Here is a 6,397-nt window from a genome sequence, read left to right on the forward strand (position 1 = left end):
CTCTGCTATATAGCAAAACAGGCACTCCCTGCCCCAGGAAATAGACAAACTCCAACCCATAACACCTGTATGGCATGGGATTGCAAAGCTCTTCCATCCTCACCAACAAGAATTCTATTCTGGTCTCCTGCATGGCAGTACAGAGCAGTCTAGCCCAAGGCCTTGGCCCTGAACAACAGAAGAACATATTTTAGATTGAATTAATGTTACTAAAGCACCATTAAACTTTAGAAGACCAGCATTTTCCAGCCTGCCAGCCAAATCAATAATTACAAAGGTAATTGTGTATAGATGCTTAAGGGTTAATTTCTCTTAAATCATTCATTGTAGTTGAACTGTGACACTGCTGCTTATGGCCAGACACTTGCTCATTCATCTTGACTCTACTACTCCTTGAGCTTGCCACAGAGAAAGAATTCCCTATCTCTGTACGTCTTTGATGGGATTCAATTCAAACTAAAAGGTGTTTCTAACACTCCTATTAATCCTATTAGAGACATGCTTTCAGAGAAGGGTTGGTTGGGGAGTTTAGCATTAGAGGAGGCTCAGGCTGTCACATACAATAGACTTGTGAATGTCCAACCTAACTCCCACCTCCTCCAGATGATTGGTAGCCCTGCAAGGGCATTAACCACACAAGGACAGAAGTAAACAGAAAATTGTCTTACCTTCCAAAGGAAGTATTTGCAACAAGTAAATTTTCCCCCAAACCAAAAGTCAATACGGGAGATGCCATGGACATATGCTGGTGTAAGAGTTGCTTAAATTCAGCTCTGGGCCCAGCCTGAAACCAGGTCTTCCAGAATAAATTATGGAGAATCCAATGACAACAGAACATCAGGATTAAGGTTAGCCTCCAGAAGATTGAACGTGGATTCTCATAGTGAAATGGGCATCAGTGGGAGCCTGGCAGTGGGTGGCAGTGAATCAAGGAGGAAGAGGATAAGCTTATGTGCAGAATTTGCACTAGCCTCTATGTCTCAATACCAAACAAACAAGCTGTATTAAAAGTGGGATTTTGTCCTGGTATCCAGCAGACTGGACATGCTTCCTTTAATACAAGGAAGGATGTGAGAAATGGACCTAGGACATGAGAGGATACAAAGTGAGCAGCACAGGAATTCCATGGCAGGAAGAGCATTTGTGCACAGGGAGCTTATGAAAAGGGTTTGGTGGTAACAGCACAGATTCACATTTACTTGCAACATTAAAAAGAAACCGAGGCAGATGTGGATTTTTGTCTACATTCCATATTATTTCTGATTCCAACTCTTCATTGCAAACAGAACAGTGGCAGTTTTGCTATTTGACTTTGCTACACTTGTTCAAACATGAGTCATCCTCAGAAACCTAAAGTTCAAGCATTACAATTCATCATTTTGGCCCCAAATACAGCTGAGGGTTTCCCAGGAAAAAAATCCATTTGTCAGTCTAAGGTTGTCACTGGGCATTCACTTCTTTCAGTATTTGCCCCATATGCTGTATTTACTTAGACAGAAGAGACTAACACCACCCTGCCCTTCCTGAAATAATCAGAGGTGTTGTGGGTAGTCAGGATCTAACCTGTGGGTTGCAGCATGGAAGCTGTGCTTAAGGCTCAAACTGATTCAAATACATTCTTTGGACATACCTTTACAATTTTTGTGACCTATATTTCCCCCTGCCCCACCCTATGTGAAAAGGTCTCAGCTGCTACAGAAAGTGGAAGGATCGCTCAATCACCATACAAACCAATTGTTCCCAAATACATATTGCTCTGGACACCTCTTAAGACCTCTCTGGGACCCCTTGGCCTTGAATTTAGAAGTCTCTAGGGACTCCTGGGATTACTAACATTTATAAACAATATTTATAGAAATCTTACAGGAAACTGTAACACAAGCCTTCCTGAATCTTTGCATAAACCCTTTTCTGGTGAGATAGGCTCAAGAAGTAACACTGATGGGTGTACATGCACACACTCTGGAACACTAACAATGAGCACACACGCGCACACACACCAGCTCTAAGCACTTACACCAGAGACACTCATACGTAGCTTCAGAATGCTAACACCATCCCCTGCAGCTGTTGAGCTTCCATAAGCCTGTTTTACACACAAAATCAAGAAGTTGCATGTTATGTGGAGTCCCAGTACCTTGGTGATGTGGTGAGGAAAGCTAGGATGCATCCTAGGAAGGATGGTTTCTCATGGGGTGTGATACAGCATTTCCCCATTAGGCAGCAGCAGATTTCCTCTCTCAGATGGATGATAGTACAGTATTCTCATTAGGGAATAGGATGTGAATATTCTTGGCAAGTGAGGTAGGGAGTTTCCTCCTTAGGCAGCAGACCATGTTTCCTACGCTTCATGAGGGCTTGGATTTTCCCCATCAGGCAATGGGACATTGGTTCTCAGAGTTTCATGAGCATGGGGTATGGCATTTCCTAGTTAGGCAGCAGGACATGGTGGCTCATGGGATGTTTTGTGGGCCAGCATTGTGCTCCATATTGTACAGAACATCACACAAAGGACGTCTCGTAATTTAAGATGACAAGCTTAGACAAGAATTAAAGCTCAAAAGCACAAGTGGTGGGAACTCAATGTTCTCAGGAACAATAGCTCTTCAAGGAGCGGAGGTAACATGGGTGGGGGCCTTGTGGAGGAAGTACTCTCCCAACAGGACTTTGGAAGGAGAGAGGCATTCAGATACTATGGTGATAAGGGCCATAGAATTAGATAGACAGATAGGTGGATCTTATTGCATCAGGATGGGGAAGAGGAGCACTCTTTGAAAAACCCTTTTCACCATCAGAATGACAGTATTGATACCCCTACCACCAAAAAGAGTGAAAATCTAAAAAAACCCATCCACAAACCAAAATCCTCCACCCTCCAATCAGAGTTTTTAGTTAAAAAAAGGGAGGGGGGAAGATGCCAGAGATTCCATAAAATATACTAGGACCTTTCCTATCAACAATGATTTTATGTGGAAGGTGCTCAGATACAACAGCGATGAGCAGCTGTAGAAAACCCTAAGACAGACAGACATAGCATTTCCTCTTCCTCAGGCTGCAGCAGAACATGGTATGGGAGCAGGGAGGAAGCGTGGCAGTTAGAATGGTACAACTTTCCCTTCTTATGCAGCAGAATGCAAGATCACCATGTTTCATAAGGAAAAGAAAACATGGCTCAAGGTTTCCTTCTCCAGCAGCATGACATGGTGGAAATATGGCAATTCCTCTTTATGTGAATAGGAACCACAAGTGAAGCTGCCTCCAGTGCAGATTTCATGAACCTAATGTGCTATAGCTTACTCATCCTATGAGTAAGGAACACCCGAGAGTCATTTCTTCTCCTATCATACCACTTAAATCTCTGCATCTAGGCATATAAGTAGCTGGGTGTAGGGGTGTTATTGGGTGCAATAGGTTCTGCTGCAAAGTAAAGAATTAACATATAACAATTCATCTGCATCATTCTGAGCCCTGAGAAAACCACTGAACATGGGGCAGTCTCAGTATTTTCTGTAACATAATGGTGGTGTAGGCACAGCAGCTAGGAAGCGTGTTACTGAAGCAGCAAGTAGAAAGCTTTCATTAAGGGAAAGAGGTTATACACACTGCTACCCATCCATACTGAAAACCAGGGCTGGGAACTGATTGTAAACTGTCACATGGGTGTTTAATTAGATTTTGATCTACCTGGTCAAAGCCTTTACATCCCATATGAAGATCAGGCCTAGCCTCCCTCTGGTGCTCACTTTGGAAGCTGACAGCAGGGCACATAGGCCATGCTGAGGTTTTATTCTTGCTAAGAATAAGAGTCACGTTCTGCTGTCTCCTGGCCCAGGAGATAGGGAACAAGATGTGGAGTTCAAGAGACCTGGGTTCTATTTCTGGCTCCACCACGATCTGACTCTGCAACCTTAGCTAAGTCATTAAACCTCCATGTAAAGTGGGGACAGGGATACTGACCCACCTTTGCTGACAGCTTGGAGATTAGCGATTGTGTAGTGCTAAATATCAACTTTGTTTTCTATTAACCTAGCACAGGAAGTCAGAAGGAGACGAAGCCCCTGAGGCTGGAGCCCTTAAAAGTAACCAAAAGCCCTGCTTTGGAAGGGCAAGGGTTGACGACAGCAAGCGAGAGACAACAGGAGCAGCACTAATTGCTGAGTAGTGCTAAGAACTCAATAAAGAGAAAGAGGCAGAAAATGAATTGCTGACCAATTCACCAGAGGGTCAGTGAGCAAGGGGAGGTAACTTTTGATTCCCAAAAGGTCCCAAATACTTTGCCTAGCATGGATATGGCAATGTAGCCTCATTGCTTCATTCTCCAGTGGGTTGCATGTACCTCTCTGACACAATATTCCTAATTCTACCTCCCATAGATACATTCAGAGTATAAAAAGTGCATGAGGCCACTGGTAGAAGGAGTTGAGGACAACAGTGTGGTGCTGCTATTCCAGGCAATGGAGCTGGCACCCCCACTCTATTAATCTTCTCTCTGCACTGGTAGTAAAGTTGCCCTCCATGCCCCACTAGTGTCTACAAACTCATGTTTGCAACTATCCAGCCAGGACACGGATTTTTAGATATCCAGCTTGGGAAACCCAAATTGTGGGTCAATAGAGCAGAAAAAGGGTGAATTTTACTCTCAACAGTGACAGTATCTTAGCTGCTATCCCCCTCTGTACTTTCTACAATACATAAATTACAGTGATGCTAGCCTGACCTGCAAGGAGAAAAATGAAAGACAGCTGCAGAATGGGGATAGTATTTGATAGATAACAGAGACTAATGCAATTCATATTCAAAAGACTATCATAAAGGAATTTTAAGACTAAAGAGTGAAGCACCCATGGGTCAGAAAATGACAGTTAAAGCTATGCATTCAGCTCTGCCCCTAATGTGGCTGTGCACAGATTACAATGCAGTATTTAATTGCATGATTACATATCAATTTTTCCAGAGATCCACTGCCCCTTTCAACATACAGAACGGATTGTTCACAATGAATGAAGCAGCTCTTTCATGCTTATTTTTTTATTATAATTGTTCAGTGTGTGGTTCCTTTCCCCATACGCTGCACACCAGCCAACTCCTCCACAAAGACAGGAAAGGAGCCTCTGCCTTATTCACTGGATAAACTTACCTCCGTCAGTTCACACTGTCCAACTTCTGGAGTGAGCAAGGCAGAGGTCTTGTGGAAAGTGATAGTATGAGGATCGTGTAATTAGAATTTGTATGGAAATTAATATGCATAAAGAGGACAATGGGAGGCTGGAAGTAGAATATGGGCTGCCTTACCCTTGGTATTCAGAGACTTGAGTCCTGCAGTTTTTTAACACAGCATTTGATAGGGAGATTTTTAGGTTAAAGAACAAAAACAAAACAAAAAAACTGATGAAATTTGATCATGCAAAGCTACTTACTATATACAGCATAATTGCCTTGTCCAATAAAGAATAGACTTGGACATGGCTCCTTCACAGTCAAGTCTCTTTCCAAATGCACCGCCACACGTCATTCTATATAATGAAAAAAGTTCCTCTTCACTTTCTTATGCCAGGTTTCAGAGTAGCAGCCGTGTTAGTCTGTATTCGCAAAAAGAAAAGGAGTACTTGTGGCACCTTAGAGACTAACAAATTTATTAGAGCATAAGCTTTCGTGAGCTACAGCTCACTTCATCGGATGCATCTCTAAGGTGCCACAAGTACTCCTTTACTTTCTTATGCGGTTCCAGATCACAAAATGTTAAGAGATTGTATCCTGAATGAGAATTTCCATTTAGACAGATACACATGCAAGTGCAGTAGCAGTGAAACATTGATAGATAATTATTAAGGAAAAAAAATACAATGCACATGCACAAAGCAAGTTTGTAAATCTTAATGCCTCAGCCAAATCAAAGAGGACTTTCACCAGACCACCTTATCTATTACATAGGGCTAGCATCCCTGACAAATTAAAAGATTCTTCCACAGCCTACCAAGACATTAGAACTGGTCAGTATGCTTGGTGGTAATTTTTTTTTTTTAAATGGCAAAAGTTTTATCCCTTCACTCTTTGTATTTGAAAGAGATGAGCTTTTCATAAAATTTATGCCCAGGCCAAGAACAAATGTGCAAAATTTCAGCCCAAAAGGTGGCAGTCTTGACAAAGTTATAAGCAATTGAAGAAAGCTACAGGGGTGTTCCTATACACTGCCTACAATGTAACAACTAGGTGTTTAGGCTAAGAACTCTGCCATAATTTTAGAAGTGAGAAAGTAGGCTACAGAAATGGAGGGAAATCCATACTCCTAAAACACAGAGAGAATGATTAGGGTTACAGAGAGAATGGTCTTTAATAGGCAGGAAAGCTCCTTTGGCAGCTAATCTCAGTGAAAAAATCAAGGCCACCAAATATTTAT

This window comes from Dermochelys coriacea, chromosome 8, assembly GCF_009764565.3.
Source record: "Dermochelys coriacea isolate rDerCor1 chromosome 8, rDerCor1.pri.v4, whole genome shotgun sequence".
Lineage (NCBI taxonomy): Eukaryota > Metazoa > Chordata > Testudines > Dermochelyidae > Dermochelys > Dermochelys coriacea.